Here is an 18077-nt window from a genome sequence, read left to right on the forward strand (position 1 = left end):
GTTTTTAAATTCATGACAAGGACATAATGGTGTATGGTTCTTTATAAGGCAATTGACTGTCCCTGATGTTATTTTTCCCATTTTAATGTAAGACCTTTCTCTGTGGCGCAAATTGCTTGTAAATATGCTCCCACCTGTGCATGGAAAATTTTGATTTTGAATGTTTGTGTTACATAGCCATGTTAAAAGTGACCCTACCATGCAGGAAAGCCAATCAAAAAACGCTTTTATGTGTCTTAAGGACAATTTAAGTAATTTTCCCATGTGTAGTGTTTTGAAGTTATGATTTGAAAATCGTTGTTGAGGTAAAGGAATGTTGTTAAAATGTATGTGCGCCATATGCCCCCAAATTTCTTTTTTAGGGTTGCAGCAGGGTGTTCTTGAGACACCCCTGCACCTTTGGAATAAATTCCTAATTTGTGATGAGCAAATTGTTAATCGCAAATTGCACCTTCATTTATATGAGCCTCCTAGCCCATGGAAATGAATGGGTAAAATAGCAATTAGCAATTTGCTCATTGCAAATTAGGAATGGTAAAGAATTGCTATTTATTCCTTAAAATTCACTATTTAGGAAATGCAAAATAGTTTGATGATACATATGGCGGTTGATCTCTAACAAGATAAGAAGCTTATGGATTCATTTATGGTGACTGGCGCAATGAAGTAGACATCACTTACTTCATTGGTAGAGCTTTACATATATTATCTCCTCTGTATTCTTCATCAAGCGTAAATTTAATCTGGAATCCTGAGTAGGCCTCACTTTAAACAAACCTCTGGATAGGCTACATCTTATTTTTATCCTGTATTAATCATTTAAAATGCTAGGGACAGATTTATGATAGGTGTATACCTCTTTTGTGCCACTTAGAAAACATTGTCCATGGGGAAATGACTTAAAATGTCCTTAAGACACATGAATGTGTTATTTTAAAACGTTTGCAATTTTTTTGGGTCACTTTCAACATGGCTATGTGACTGAAACAGTCAAAATCTAAATTTGCAATGCACAGGTGGGAGCATATTTACAAGGAATGTGCTTCATGGGGAAAGGTCTTATAATGTAATATGGGAAAAATGACATTAGAGACACTGAAATGCCTTATAGAGAAGCATACACCATTATGTCCTTGTCATAAATTTGCAAACCATTACTTTTCCCCAAAAACGATTTTCAAATTATATTTTGAAAACACTGCACATGTGGAAATGACTTAAAATGTCAATAATTCAAAATTTGCGATTCCTTTAATGCAATGTATCAAAAAATATGTAAAAAATGATATTAAGGATTTGAAAACTACCACCAACTTCTAGTTTGTGGTAATTTGCGAATTCTTTTCAAAAAGCATTTTTTTCAAAAAAAAAAAGGTCCCATATGACGCCCATACATGCCATTAGGGCATGTAGGTGTGCCATATGCTCCCAAATTTCTTTTTCAGGGGTGCAGCAGGGTGTTCTTGAGATACCCCTGCACGCTTGAAAAAAATCCTATTTTGTGATGAGCTAATTGCTAATCACAAATTGCAACCTTAATTCCTATGAGCCTCCTAGCCCATGGAAATGAATGGGTAATTTGCAATTAGCAATTTGCTCATTGCAAATTAGGAATAGTAAAGAATTGCTATTTATTCCTTAAAATTTGCTATTTAGGAAATGCAAAATAGTTTGATGGTACATATGGTGGTTCATCTGTAACAAGATAAGAAGCTTAGGGATACATTTATGATGACTGGCGCAATAAAGTGCACATTACTTACTTCATTGGTAGTCCTTTATATGTATTATCTCCTCTGTATTCTTCATCAAGCGTAACTTTAATCTGCAATCCTGAGTAGGCCTCACCTTAAACAAACCTCTGGATAGGACACACTTTATTGTCATCCTGGATTAATCATTTAAAATGCTAGGGATAGATTTATGATAGGTGTATGCCTTTTTTGTGCCACTGTGCGTCACTTTTATGATGCAGCGGTGGTGCAAAATATTTGCTATGAGGTGACAACATTAAAAATTGATGCATTTAGGCAGATATGTCATGGTGTAAAAAAAAAACGTACCACATAAAACCCAAGCAGCAGTGATGCAAAAGATGCACCATGTCGCAAGACAGGCCTCACTTGGGGCCATATGTATCAAGCTAATTAGCATTTGCAAAGATCAAACTTCTATGAATTTCGGCCTTTGCGAATGTTAATTAGACAAATGGTATGTATCAAACAACTTTGATGCAAAATAAGGAGTAGCAAAATTTGCTATTCCTTATTTTGCGATTGCACTGAAGCATTTGTAAATTTTGTGACTACTTAAATGCAATGTATCAAACAAAAACTATGTAAAAAATGACATTAAGGATTTGGAAACTATTGTGGTAAATTAGTGGTAATTTGTGAATTCTTTTCAAAAAGCTTTTTTTCAAAAAAACAAAAGGTGCCATATGACGCCAACACATGCCCTTAGGGCATGTATGTGTGCCATATGCCCCCAAATTTGTTTTTCAGGGGTGCAGCAGGTGTTCTTGAGACACCCCTGCACCCTTGGAAAAATTCCTACTTTGTGATGAGCAAATTGCTAATCGCAAATTAAACCTTCATTCATATTAGCCTCCTAGGCCATGGAAATGAATGGGTAACTTGCAATTAGCAATTTGCTCATCGCAAATTAGGAATGGTAAAGAATCGCCAATGACTAAAAAATCTTCAAATTAAAATGTCAAGTAGTGTGTTATGTTTTTGATCACTATTACTGATTTACTGTTTGATAATAATGTTTATTAACATTTTTTATTATATTTTTCCTCAGATTCAACTGCAGATCATTTCAAGATTTCAATATGCCTACAATACAAAGACAGATAAAGGCTGCAAAACGTCAAAGACTGCAGGAGAAAAAAAAAACGCAGCAGTCCTCTAACAAAAAGATTTCTCAAGCCACGAAGAAAGCACCGGGTAAGAGCTCTAAATATTTCATAAGAAATATTTGTAATAAAAAAAATATTACTACAGAAAATGTTTCAGTCCATAACACGAGAAGTAAATCAAATGGAAAGAAAAGGACAATGAAAAATGTTACTGCTAGAGCAAGAGATAAATCTGTGCATGATAGTAGAAGGAAACAACAGTTTAGGGAGATTCGTAAACGAATGTTCCGCAACAGGATAATTGGCAATTTGTTAAAAAATATTAAGAAAGGTCAACAGAAACTAGTTTTTTATAAGAGAAAAAAAAAGTTGAGAAAGTTATTGATCAGGCATTTGAAATTAAACGTAAGTTATTTATTTTGATAATCAATAGAATTAGGAAGCTAAACAAGGCAATTTTTGATTTCAAAAGAAATAGTAGATGGAAGAGAATAGTTAATCGTAGTAATTTTTGTGAAGTTTTTTCTGGAGAATGGATGCATAGTTCAAGCTGTGAGGCATTTTTTAATGAAGAGAGTTATTTCCAGGATAATGATTTGGTGCATGCAGTTGACACCAGTGGTCGTGCTTATGAAGTGAAAGATGGTTGTCCAGTTGAAAAAGAAAAACTTGTGACAACAGAGGCAGAAGAGTTGTTAGGTAATGAGGTTTTAGGAAGACGTGCTAAGGGTCCTGTGTACACCTGGAAGTGTAGTAGTATTTGCAGTGTGCGACAGGATTCCATCAATTTGCTTTGTGATTTTGTACGGTCATTTAACAAAAAAAGTTTGAAGCAGAAAATGAGGTTGTTGCAAGAATTAGATCCTTGCAGAGTAAGAGAAGTGACAGGTTTGCATGGTCATTCACTGGCTTGTCTTTCCAGGAGAGTATGCCAGAGTGTTTTTCATCATTTCAGGATGCTAGCAGTGTTAGAATGTTGTATTATGCTAAGAGTCCAGCAATTATGCTGAAACAATTATGCGCTGCTCTTTTGCATGGTTCTGAAATAGATGTGAAGAATATATGTGAAGAAATTGAGTTTTGTTACTTTGGAAGTAAAGAGGAGAATGTTGAAATTGAGCAAGAAGTAGAGGGTCATTTGGAAGATAGTGTACATGTTTCCAGTACAGATAATTTCCAGAGGGAAATTGCGACGTTTGACGTGAAATCAAGTGAGAGGCCTAATTTCACTTGTGTGTGTTGTAGACGCACTTATTATAAGAATCAGACTAAGTTAGTGGATTTATATGCAAAAAGTGAAAGGGAAAATAATAGTGAATGGAAGGATTTTGCAACATACTTGATGGTAGAAAATTGTTTTGATTTGGGATTGGATCAACGTGTGTGTACTTATTGTTGTAACAAATTAAAACAAAACCAGATGCCTGCTAGAGCAGTTCATAATAATCTGGAATTGGTTGAGATTCCTTCTGAATTGAAGGACTTAAATACTTATGAATCTATTTTGATTCAAAGTATCCATCCCTTTCAGGCTATTGTAAGAATGGAGCCAAAGACAGGGAAATTGCCTCCATCAGATTTACAGAGAGGATTAAAGGGAAGAGTTGTTTATTTGCCTCTAGATTTGAAGAAAAACATTAACACAATTGGAGTAGAAAAAGTGGAAGAGGAACCTCTGGTTATCTTAGTTAATGGGGTTCCGACAAAGAATAAGAAAATATGGCAAGATTTAGTAGATGTTAGGAAAGTTAAAAAGGCAACATTGTATTTGAAAAAAAATAATAAATACTATAAGAATGTATATGTTGCAGAAGAGGAAGTAAGTGAGGAAGAGGATAGCGATTTGTGTGCTGGTCAAATTGAGAAAGTAGAACCCTCTACTAGTGAGGAAATATATGAACATTATAGTGTTCATCCTTTGCATTCCAAGGAAGTCGTGGGGAATGCTATTGAGTTGTTTCAAATGAAACAAGCCAAAGGGAGTCCCATTAGTGTTTGGGAGGAAAGTTTGGAAGCTCGGTGTTTCCCACAGCTTTTTCCAACAGGTCAGGGAGGAAGATATGATGAGCGACCTCATCAAATTCCTGCTTCTGAATACCGGACTTTGCGATTGTATGCAGGAGATGCTAGGTTTCGACAATGCATTCCTTATTTGTTTCATCTCCTGTTTGAAAGCGATCTGTCTGGACTATCATATGCAGTGAACCACATCTTGAAAAGTGGTATACACATGCAAAACATCTCGGCAAGTGATTTTATGGATAAAGTGAATGTCCAAGATAGTATTTTGGATTCTCACCTGATTAATCTCATGGCGTGTCAGCGTGGTACTAATGAGTACTGGTACCGTCGTCATAGTGATTTAAAATGTATGCTGAGGAACTTAGGTACTCCCACATGGTTCCTCACTCTGAGTTGTGCCGAGTATGGCTGGGAAGACTTACTTCAATTTCTACGAGAGGCAAATGCTAACGTAGATAACATCGAATTCAAGACACCCGGAGAACTGTGCTCTTTGGATCCAGTCAATGTATGTAGGTACTTCAATCATAGATTTGAAGCTATGATGTCTTTCATCATGAATAAGAAGAATCCACCTCTTGGAGAGGTGTTGGATTTCTTCTGGAGAAAGGAGTACCAAGCAAGAGGTGCTCCTCATATACATATGTTGCTGTGGATCAAGGATGCACCTAAATTTGGAACGGATCCAGAAGACTCAGTGATGAGTTTCATCCAACAGTATTCTACGTGTGCTGTTCCAAACGCAAAGGAGAAGAAAAGCCTAAGAGAAAAAGTTCTGCGTTTCCAAAGCCATCGATGTGGAAAGTACTGCCGTCGTAAATTCCGAAACAAAGACAAGTTCTACACCAAATGTCGTTTCGGCTTTCCACGACCGGTGATTTCTAAAGGAAGAGTAAACAGTTTGATGTCTTCGCTGCGACATAATGTGATGAAGAAATCACCTAAAAACACATACAATTTGAAGAGGAACGAAGAGTCCAAGTACATCAACGACTACAACCCGGTGATTTTGTCCATGTGGAATGCTAACATGGATATACAGTTTGTGGCTGATAACTGTATGGCTGTGGCTCGGTATGTGACGTCTTACATCACCAAAAAAGAGAAGACAGAATTGAAGGATATGTGGGAGGACATTTCCCATGAAAAGAGCCTCAGCAAGAAGTTGTACAGTTTCAGTCTGAAGATGTTGTCGCATCGAGAAATCGGAGCGTACGAATGTTCTGACCGGTTGTCTTCAGCAAGTCTCTATGCCAAGTCCAGGAGTATCGTTTGGGCGAGTCTTGGTCTTGCTGCAACGCGTAATCGAGTTCTCAAACCTGTGCGGGAAATTGAGTATTTGGCGGAAAAGGAGCCAAACAGTACCGACATTTTGAAGACAAACATGTTAGATACATATTATCCAAATCGAAGCAGTCACCTAGAGAATGTTTGTCTGTATGAGGTTCTGCAAAATTACATATTCAAGAGGAACATCAAAGAAGATACTGAGAAAGGAGTGTATGCTGTAATAGGAAGTGAGGGATGTCTGGTCAAGCAAAGAAAATGCCACTTGATAAACCATCGAAAATTGAGTGGCGAATCTCCTGAAAAAAAGGAGTTTTTCTATTTAGCACTTTTGCAACTTTTCAAGCCTTGGCGTGCAGAAGAGGAACTGCTTGGAGATTTCCTCTGTTACGAAGACTCTTTCAATGCCGCCAAGGAGACCATAGAATGTCCTGCTTTTCCCAAATATGTAGAAATGTTGAATGCGGAAATTGAGCAGGAAGCAACGATTGCAGCCGAGATTGCCAGAGACAGTTCTCAGGACAGTCAGAGTTCTGCTTCATTGAGTCAGGATCCACTAGGAGGACCTCTTATAGAAAATGAAGCTGCCACTGCTATGAATGAAGTGGAAAGAGCCATGGCACATGCTCAAGAGGATGCGGTTAACTTAGAAGAGTTGGAAAGGCAACTCAACGTTGAGCAGAGGAAAATATATGACGAAGTTACCATGCAAATTGATCATGGATTAAGTCATGATAAGAAAGAGTGCTCATGTACGTCGTTGAAGCCTGTCCGACTGTACGTGAGTGGAGAAGCGGGAACTGGAAAAAGTTTCCTCATTAAAGCAATTTCATGCTATTTGCAGGAAAGGACAGAGTCATCGCTGTCTTGTGTTGTCACTGCTCCAACTGGACTGGCAGCACATAATATTAAAGGGATTACTTTACATCGTTTACTGATGCTGCCAGTGGAGCATGACAACAAATTAGAATATCACAAGCTATCTGGAGATGCTTGTTTTGAAGTTTCAAGAATCTTGAGGAAAATGAAACTTCTTATCATTGACGAAGTAAGCATGGTTTCCAATGTCATGCTTGCCTTTGTGCATTTGAGGATGCAAGAAGTTCTCAAAACAGAGTATGATGTGTTATTTGGTGGCAAACACATCATTGTTTTCGGAGATCTTTTGCAGCTGACACCAGTGAAAGGGCAACCTGTGTTCAAAATGCTCACGCATGAAGATACCAGGAAGTGCCTAGGCAGCATTGGCAACGTCAATATATGGTTAAAGTTCAATTATGCTGAACTGCATGAAAATATGCGTCAGGCGAAGGATGAAGTTTACAAGACTATTCTACAAGATGTTAGAATTGGAAAAGTGACCGAGCATGGGAAAGAAGCTTTACATGCACGATTACTGTCAAATTTATATCCAGAAAAAGATGTTGTGCCTGAGAATATTTTTCAGAAAATTACTGAGAAGAAATCTGGAATATGTTTGATGCCAACTCTTGCAGAATGTGCCAAATTCAACAACAAAATGTTGCATTTAGAAAAGCAAGAGATTGTGAAACTGGAAGCTATTGACAGAGTAGAGCATATGGGATCAACAATTATTTTGTCTGAGAATCTGAAAACAAAATTGGATTCATTAGAGAAGAGTATATCTAAAACTGCAGGTTTTGAAAAGACTCTGAATGTGTGCTTGAACTGCCGTATAATTTTAAGAAGGAATTTACATGTTGAAAGAGGTCTGGTAAATGGATCAATGGGTAATGTTGTTGATTTTGTGAAATACAGAAATAGAGATGGAATTGAATTTTTAAAAATTAAATTTGATGGCATTGAGGAAGTACAGCTAATTGCTCTGCTAGATTTTTGCTTGTAAAAGACTTATATGTTCGCCGTAAGCAGTTCCCTGTTTGCTTGGCATATGCGGTGACAATCCATAAATCGCAAGGTTTAAGTGTAGACAGTGCATTGGTGAATATTGGCAGTTCTGTGTTCAAGGAGGGTATGGCATATGTGGCATTGTCACGAGTTAGAACTTTATCGGGATTGTACTTGATTGAGTGTGATGTCACAAACATTTGTGCAGATCTAGATTGTGTTAAGGAATACAATAGGTTAAGAAGAGAGTATGCACCACATTTGCCTCAGTTTCCTTTGTTTGAGAAACGTCTGGTAGGCCGGAAACGAAGAAATGAGAACAATACTGGGGAGGTTGTAGCAAAAAGACAAAAAGTGAATGAACCTAAAATTACAAGCAGAAACAAAGAGGATTCTGTTGAAGATGTTGTTGGTTTTCAGTTTGAAAACAGTTCTGGTGTCAACTGCTATGCTAATGTAGTAATTAATGTTTTGTTTTCTCTAAAAAATGTAAAAGAAGAGATTGTGGTCAATTCTGATCAAAGATTTTGCAGTTTGTTAAATTCTGTGTTAGAGAAATGTACCACTGATAGAAGAAACATAGAAAGTGTGTCTGAAATTCGAAATCTGTTAGATAGATGTTCAGGCCAAACACAATTCTCTCAAAATATTCAGCAAGATTGTCAGGAGTTTTTAATGTATATGCTTGATGTATTACATGCTGAAGGTGTAGATGTAGATCAGCTGTTTGGGCTTTCTTATCAATGGCAGCATGACTGCGAGAACTGTATGGTATCAAGTACTACTAGTGTAGACTCAGAAAGATTTATATATTTAACTTTGCCAGACAGTAAATCAGTCTCCTTTAATAAGCTAGTAAAAGCTGCTAATCACAACATGGAGTGTAGCCAATGTAAATCTGAAATGATGTCCACATTATTTATACGAACATATGGCCAGTACGTCATTTTAATGTTCCAACGATGTAGGACTGATGGAACAAAATTGACAACTTTAATAAAAAAATTTGTAGCTTCGCAGTTGTCAATATCAGGAAGGACTTTTGTAACTACAGCAATTATATATCATGACGGCCCTTCAATAACATCAGGACATTACACAGCTTATTTAAAGTCTAGAAATGGCTGGTCATTCTGCAATGATTCTGTTTTAGTTTTCAAAAAAAAATTGCCGTATGACCTTAAAAACTCTTACCTGGTGTTTTTAAAACCAAAATTTTAGGGAAATAATCTCGGGATGTGCTCTGTGGAATTTCAAGAAGTTCTAATGGCTCCTACACAATTTGGCCTTGAGGATAAGTGTAGTTCAGAGACATAACTTCTAATCATAGGACTGGACATCATGGAGATATATGTGCACTTTGAATGAGTTCAGAAAAACTGTTTCTTTTTATAAGCTAATTGAAGCAGCCAATCAAAACATGGAGTAGAGGGAATGTAAGTCTGCAATGCTGTCTACTGTTTTACATTGCTTTGTGATTAAAAGTGATGTAGAGAATTAAATAATTGTAGTACTCATAGAGGTAGTGTAAGTCTGCTTCATATTAAGCAGTATCAGTGTCATAGGAAATGTAGAACATGACTGAGCAAGAAGGAGAAGATATTACTATTCCAGGATTGTGAAAATGATCTTCAACATTTTAATTGTGAAAGTTGCGGAAATGCCAAATGATGGGATTGGCTTACAAGAAATCCAAGAGTTATAAATAGCTCTGACTAGATTTGGCCTTGTGGAAAATAGTGGTAGAGAGCAAGAAGTCATTTATTGCATGTAACGTGTTTTTAAAAACGATGGAGGTTTTCTTTCAGAAAGTGGCGGGCTGAAAGTAATAACAGCACAAAAGAGTGTAAGCTGTTCATAGGACATCCTTGGACGTCATGGAAAGTAAGTTAACTTTAAGGAGTTCTGAATTTTGATTTCTGATGTTGTATGGGTTTTTTAAACACAATCATTTTGATTGTGTTTTTTTTTCCCCGCTGTTACATGATGAATACCTTCAAGTCACTGTTTTTAGTGAATTTTGATACATTCTGAGAACAGCAAAAATAAACCATTTAACATGTATAATTAATTCTGTACTGTTTGCATTTATGATGTATATGTAGAACTGTGTAGGAGGCATGGAGAAGGTGAGTTTTCTGTAAGTGTTAAATTTATTGCATGCAGTGCTGCACTTCTACGTATTCTTTCATATGCTGGACTACATCTGCACAATGAGATACCTAAGCAAAGGAAACACAAGTGATGTGATTGTGAAATGAGCAAAATAAATTGCACATATTTCAATTACATCACCTGTGTTTCCTATCATTATGAATCACATTGTGCAGATCAAGTTTAGGTCTGTCCAGGGAAACATAGGAGGTTTCTACTTTGTTGAAGAGTGCAGTGGACATGACTCACTTCATTGGTAGACTTTCACAGATATTATCTCCTCTGTACACTTCAACAAGTGTAAATCTCATCTTGAACTCTGAGTAGGCCTCACCTCAAACAAATCTCTGGATAGGAGACATGTTATTGGCATCCTGAAGCGACACTTTTCTGAAACAAGAGCAATGCAAAAGATGCACCATGTTTTAAGATAGGCCTCACTTCATCTGCATCAAGATACTGTTAGTTTAAAATGTATATCTTTAGGATTGTGTAGGGGACCTGGAGAAGCAGAAGCTTCTGTCAGTGTCAAAGTTGTTGAAAAACTATTTGTCCTTCAATATTTTCCCTTGTCTTTTGTAATTTTTAAATACATGTTTTAATATTTTTCAAATGTTGGTTCTCTCTTTCACAGATTGAAAATATAAAAATAAAATGTGATTAATTTAACGGCAATTATAAGGTAAATAGTTGTACTCTTTTCGTTACATTTCTATCACATTCACCTACTATTAGATCCACTGCTTCACTTCTTTAATCCTCAGTTTCCTGCCTTTGCTACTTTCCTCATTCCTTTCTCTATTACCTACTTACTCAACTCCTTCCACTCTTTTTCTCAGTCCCTCTGTTCTCATAGTTCCTCAGTCTTGTTCACTCACTCCATCTCTATTACTCTTAGTGTCTGTGAATTACTTTCCCACCTTTTTTTTTGGACCGCTTCCCGGGAAGTGGCCCGGTTCGCAAACCAGCAGCGTTATGGGAGTCCACCATTTTGTGTTTCGGTCGAATCAAGATACAAGATGGAGGGCAAATAATGTTCAGAATGGGTAGAAGGGGGGCACGGTAGATGTATCTTGACCCACTTGGTTTTCTGAGGGTGGCTGAGGAGGACCATAGTTCTTCACTCTTGTTCACTCTCTCTGTTTCTATTAATGTCACTGTTTATGACTGATCAAAATTTTTTTTTTAAAAAAGAACAGTAACTATAAGGGAAGGAAACAGACAGTTATGTTAAAAGAAAGACAGCTATAGGGAGTAAACTAAGGATACTGTTACCTACAATCCACTGCTGTTGATGTTACTGACCATGTCATGAATGATGTAATATGTGACATCATCAGCAGTGGATTGTAGGTAACAGTATCTCTTGTTTACTCCCTAACGCTGTCTTTCTTTTCACATAACTGTCTGTTTGCTTACCTTATACTTACTGTTCTTTTTTTTAAAAAATATTTTTTTTGGTTAGCTTCCGGTACGCGTACCGGGTAGCGCTCCGGGGAGCGAACTAAGAGAAATAGAGGTTGGCAGAGTTCTAAATATTCTACCAATTTTTTTATAATGGGGAGGTAGTTCTGAAAAGAACTTTTTTTTTAATGTTTTTGTTGTTATATATTTTTTTTAGTATTTTTTGAACATTTTTTTACTTTTTTTGTATTTTCTGAACGTTTTTAAAAAATTTTTGGTTTTTTTGGGGAGGGGGGAAACAAAAACGATCCATTATAAAGGGCTCAACAGGAGCAACAAAAAAAAAAGAATTTATTTTTTGGGGCGTCTCGGACAAACATTAACATGATTTTGAATAGCTCGCAAAATCAAAGTGATGCTACTTTCCCTGTAGCAGATGAAATCGCCACATTCCACGCACACTTGCTTTACGTGCCCAAACAACATTTGGATGTTTGCAATCATCTCCCTCGCCTCTGGTCCCGACACCTCTGGAACAACCGATCTTCTTGCCATTGGGAGGGGATTTTGTTGCTCGTCACGTAGCTGGGCAGCACTATAATTATTTGGGTGCCACCTACTCATATGCCGATGCATAGTATGATTGCCGTAACTGTATTTTTTATCAGTTCCCCTTGACAATCTATCACCGCATATACGGCAAAACACGTAGCGTGCATTAACTTTTTTTTGCCCCTCAGGAATTCTATAGAATTGCCAGATGTAATTCTCCTTTCGATTGTACCTCCTGGGCTCCTCTGGCAAAAACCTTGGCTCTTCCTCCTCTTCCTCCTCTTCCTGTTCTTCCTCTTCTTGCAAAATTACTTCTGCAGGTGGTCCTCTCTTTCTTGGATTTGGTGGAGGTGGTGGGTTAGCACCAGCTGAAGCTACTAATGAAGCCATGTCAAACTCTAAATAAAGGGTCTTTCTCTCACCAAGATGAAAGTCAGAGTGAGGAAAGAAGGAGGGGTTTTCATCATTTGGGAAAACCAAAAGTTCTAAACCAATGAAAAGTGTTCATTTTAGATCACATGACCTAGTATTACATCATTAGGAAACCAAAAGTGAAATGAACCAATGAAAAGTGTTATTACCGAGTCACATGACCTGCTGTGTTTACCTTACGCGGTCGGCGCCGCGCCACGGATCGCTTCCGGTTCGCGTACCGCTGCGCTTCCGGGTACGCGAACGTAGCACGTAATATGACGTATTACGCGAGAACGCGAAACGTCATGCTGACGCGACGCGTCACGATGTTGTTTTGTAAAGCGAGAGGTGCGCAAAAGGAACGTTTACCGGTTCGCGGACCGGGTCGCGCCTCCGGATTGAGCTAACGGGAAGCTAACCGGTTCGCGTACCGGGAGCGAAACAAAAAAAATAATTAAAAAAAAATTGTATTAAAAAGATGTAAAAAATATTTTTCTATTTAAAGAATAATACATTGTAAAGGTTTTGATATTAGCTATTAAAAAACCAATGAAATTCACTGAAAAAAACATAGGTTATAGACCATATATAGTTAGGAATTAGCATTTACAAAACCTTGAAAATTCACTGAAAAAACCATAGGTTATAGACCATATATAGTTAGGGATTAGCATTTAAAAAACCTTATTTTACTCACACAAAACCATTGAAATTCCATATATAGTTAGTTGTACTAACTATATATCACGCACCCGCAATCCACTGCTGATGATGTCACATATTACATCATTCATGACATGGTCAGTGACATCACTGATGACATCACTGCTGACATCTCAAATGACATCACTGATGACATCACTGATGACATCTCAAATGACATCACTGATGACATCACTGATGACATCTCAAATGACATTACTGATGACATCACTGATAAAATCATTCATGTGATAATACGATGAACCTCTTCAGACTCTAATATAACCTTAGATACACTCAGTGTAAACACAGACTCACAGATTGTCACTCATCCATGAAGTTACACACACACCTAGACAGTCATGCAAACAATCAATCACACCTCCATTTCCTTAACTATACAGTTAAACACACCTTACTTATTCAAACATATACTAAAACATATTTACTCACTTATACAATCCTGGATACAAGTTCACAATGATCCATACAGCCACTCACACATTCACTGGCTCTTATGCACAGTTATTTATATATGTCAACTCTCACATGTACTGTATTTTACATATGTACTTAATTTGACATGTAGCACTGAGATATCTATTCACTCACCAATACAGTCATGCACACATTCAACCGCCCATACAGCTGTTTCCAAAATGCACTTTTGAACCCATACATCTATGCACAGAGTCATACACTTCCCAGCCACCCACACACACACTCAGTCTCCCATACAAATGCTTGGGCAACCAATCAATAACCCATATAGTTACTCATATAGCTACTGATCAACACATGCAGCAGTTTACAGAACAACAGACATAATGATGCACAAATTAAGACAGTTTAGTCACTAACCCATGCACTCAGTGAGACACATTTAATCACTCACTCATACATTCAGTCATGCACCTACTAAATCCTTCGTCCAGACACTTATACATCGACTCATTCATAAATATGTAAGACATATTTTAACTTTACAGAAAAATACAGTCACTGGATGTTGTCATCAGTGATGTCATCAGTGATGTCATTTGAGATGTCATCAGTGATGTCATCAGTGATGTCATTTGAGATGTCATCAGTGATGTCATCAGTGATGTCACTGACCATGTCATGAATGATGTAATATGTGACATCATCAGCAGTGGATTGCGGGTGCGTGATATATAGTTAGTACAACTAACTATATATGGAATTTCAATGGTTTTGTGTGAGTAAAATAAGGTTTTTTAAATGCTAATCCCTAACTATATATGGTCTATAACCTATGGTTTTTTCAGTGAATTTTCAAGGTTTTGTAAATGCTAATTCCTAACTATATATGGTCTATAACCTATGGTTTTTTCAGTGAATATATATATATATATATATATCATCCAACAATTTGCATCCCTTGCTCGGAGACGCACACTGTGACTAAGCAGGACCCCATCATTCTTCTTGACTTCCTCGTGAATCAGCCCGTGACCAAGGTGCAGGAGCACTGAAACGCGTAGGGCTTTTCGTTAAAGAACTTTGGAAATCAAATGCCGATTTGTCTAATAAAGGACTTTGTCAAGAAGAATGATGGGGTCCTTCTTAGTCACTGTGTGCGTTTCCGAGCAAGGGATGCAAATTGTTGGATGACATATAACGGCCAGTTCTCGGTCGTGGAGATTGCACCGCCATGGAAGATTTATGGGCTGCAGCTAGGCACCAGAGTCTCAGCATAAAGCAGAGTGACAAGTTGATAGCGTGATTTCAAACGGGTTTTTTCCAAAACGACCCACTGGAGGGTAAATAAATGACTATAAGAATGCACTATTTGATGACAGAACTCACCGAAGGGGGAAAGCGTAGCAGGTCAACTTCAAGTTCCAGCATGCCTTGCCAACCAGAGGGCGGGAAATTGCTAATTAAATGAGCTGACTCGGCGCCCCTGTGACACTGCCTGCAATTAGTGAATCAGCCCGTGACCAAGGTGCAGGAGCACTGAAACGCGTAGGACTTTTCTTTAAAGAGCTTTGGAAATCAAATGCCGATTTGCTTAATAAAGGACTTTGTCAAGAAGAATGATGGGGTCCTGCTTAGTCACTGTGTGCGTCTCCGAGCAAGGGATGCAAATTGTTGGATGATATATATATATATATATATATATATTTATATATATATGTATATTTATGTATATATTTATATATATATGCCTACACAAGTTTTTTCCTAAAAAGACGAAGCTGCACCCACATCGCGCGTTTGGGGAAATGACAAAGGCTGATGTTTCTGTAACTGACATATGTGTAATGGGTTTTGAATGTCCATATCCTTGATCACAGGCTGCAACATGTTCTCCATACCACCATGTTTTATTAGCCACACATGAGTTGATTTCATGTGGCATTATGGGACATGTGGTTTTATAAATAAATAGTATTACCCTAATGCGTGCCACACTGCCAGAAAATTAATACAGTACAATCGCCCCCAGTAGGGCTGCAGATTTTGCCTAATGCAACATATTACAACCCCTACGATGTTCCGTTCCAGTGTGTAAATATCAAAATATTAGGACCCACTTTCTCCTTTCAGCAGTGATGCTAGCTCCACAGCTAGACAACTGTTTCAAATGCATTCACAAGTTTTGTCCCAAAAAGACGAAGCTGTGCCCACATTGAGTTCAGGGAAATTGGCAAAAGCGAAAATTTCTAGAACTGGCATATGCCTAATACGTTTTGGACTTCATATCCTTGATCACAGGCTGCCAATTTGTAAGTGCAACCTCTCCTCAAAACCACTGTGTTGATTAACGGTAAACAACCTTTACAACACAACTTTTACCACGCAGTGCCTTTACAACGCAACTTTTACAACGCAAACCATTACAACGCATTGCGCTGGGGGGCGCTCTAGGATAGGCAACGTGTTTAATGTACTATCCAACACCTTCCCTACTATCCACGGGGACTGGATTTGGAATAGTAAATTAAACAATTCACTATCCAGCGCCTAAAAGCATTATGCGTTGTAAAGGTATTCGTTGTAAATACTGCGTTGTAAAGGCATGCGATGTAAAAGCATGCGTTGTAATGTCATACATCCTTGATTAACTCATCCTTTTGTTAGCCACACATGAGTTGATTTCACATTACATAATGGGACATGTGGTTTTAGAGATAAATATTATTACCCTTGTGGGTGTCACACACAGACAGTTATACACCCGCTCATACACCCATACAGTCACTCCCACACTTAGTCACAGACCCTCTCAGAGACTTATGGACTCAGTAAGTCACTCATATACTCATAAACTCACACATCCACTCACAGACTCTGTCAGATATACACACAGCCACTCACTCACCCAGTCAAGGCTCATGCATCCACTCACAGACCCACAGAGATACTTGCCTTCACAGTCACAGACCCACTCAGACACTCATGCATGAACCCATTCACTCACCCGCTCAGAGATTTCTGCTCTCACTCACAGACCCATTGAGACACTCATATATCCACTCACAGACGCACACAGATACTCAAACACCCATACATTCTCTCACACAGCCATTCATAGACCCACCCAGAGACATATGCACCCAGTCAGTTATACACTCAGAGAGTCATGTACCCCTTCTCAGTTGCACTCAAGCACCTACTGACAGAACCACTCAGACACTCATGCTGCTAGTCATAGAACCACTGAGAGACTCATGCACTCACTCAGAGATCTACTCGGGCACTCATGCACCCACTCACTCACCCACTCAGACACTCATGTGTTCACTCACAGATCCAGTCAGATAGTCATATACTTACAAATGGACAGAGGTACTCATGCACCTAGTCACAGATTGAGTGAGAGACTTACGCAACCAATCACAGACCCATTGTGACACCCACGGATGTACTCAGGCACTCATGTCATTAAAGAAGTATTGATAGACTAATGCACCATCCCACAGATCCTCTGAAATACTTATACAGTGAATGAGCAACTTAGTGATGCGTCTATGTGCCCAAATATACAGCGGGCCTACACCCAGATTTAAATCCAAGATATGCAAGTACAAAAGCAGACAGACACTGAGATACCTAGTGGGGTACTAAGATAAGCACACAAATATTCCCTCACACAGACAGACACAACTGATATGCATTGTGTGGTAATCAAGGCAGTTTCTCACACACTTTAATAAGCCAATTATCACTAGTACACCCATGAGGCAACCTATGCAGCCCCTTACAGACACTTTCGATCACTTATCACGTAAAGAGTGGCAGATATTTGATAAAATATTTACATACGCATTGTATCAGAGCCCCAGATAAAAAGCGAAACACTCATTCAGATGTCTGTTAAACAACTGACACTTTTAAGCTTACCATGCAGACAAGTAGCCCTTGTATTACGTTTCAGGCCTGGTATACTTGAACGTGGGTAGGTAGTTTTATAGGTAGAGCTACACAAGGCATAAACTGTTCTTGTATCAGATATACGTGAACACTAAGGAAGGCTGTAGCTAGGCCATAGGCCAGGAAGCTATTCGCATAAAAAGTAAAAGATGCACTTGAAAGTTTAATTGAGCTATAAGCCCTAATACACACCTTTGTGCCCATTTATACATCCAGCTTACATCTATATTTAAATCCAAGATACATACGTGCAAAAGCAGAGAGACACTGACATACCTAGTGAGGTACTAGGATAAACGCACAAAGATCTACTCACACAGAAAGGCACAACTGATATGTACTTGTGGTAATCAAGGCAGTTTCTCACACACTTAAATAACCCAATAGTCACCAGTACACCCATGAGTCA

The sequence above is a fragment of the Lissotriton helveticus genome, chromosome 4_1, assembly GCF_964261635.1.
Source record: "Lissotriton helveticus chromosome 4_1, aLisHel1.1, whole genome shotgun sequence".
In the NCBI taxonomy this organism is placed as follows: Eukaryota; Metazoa; Chordata; class Amphibia; order Caudata; family Salamandridae; genus Lissotriton; species Lissotriton helveticus.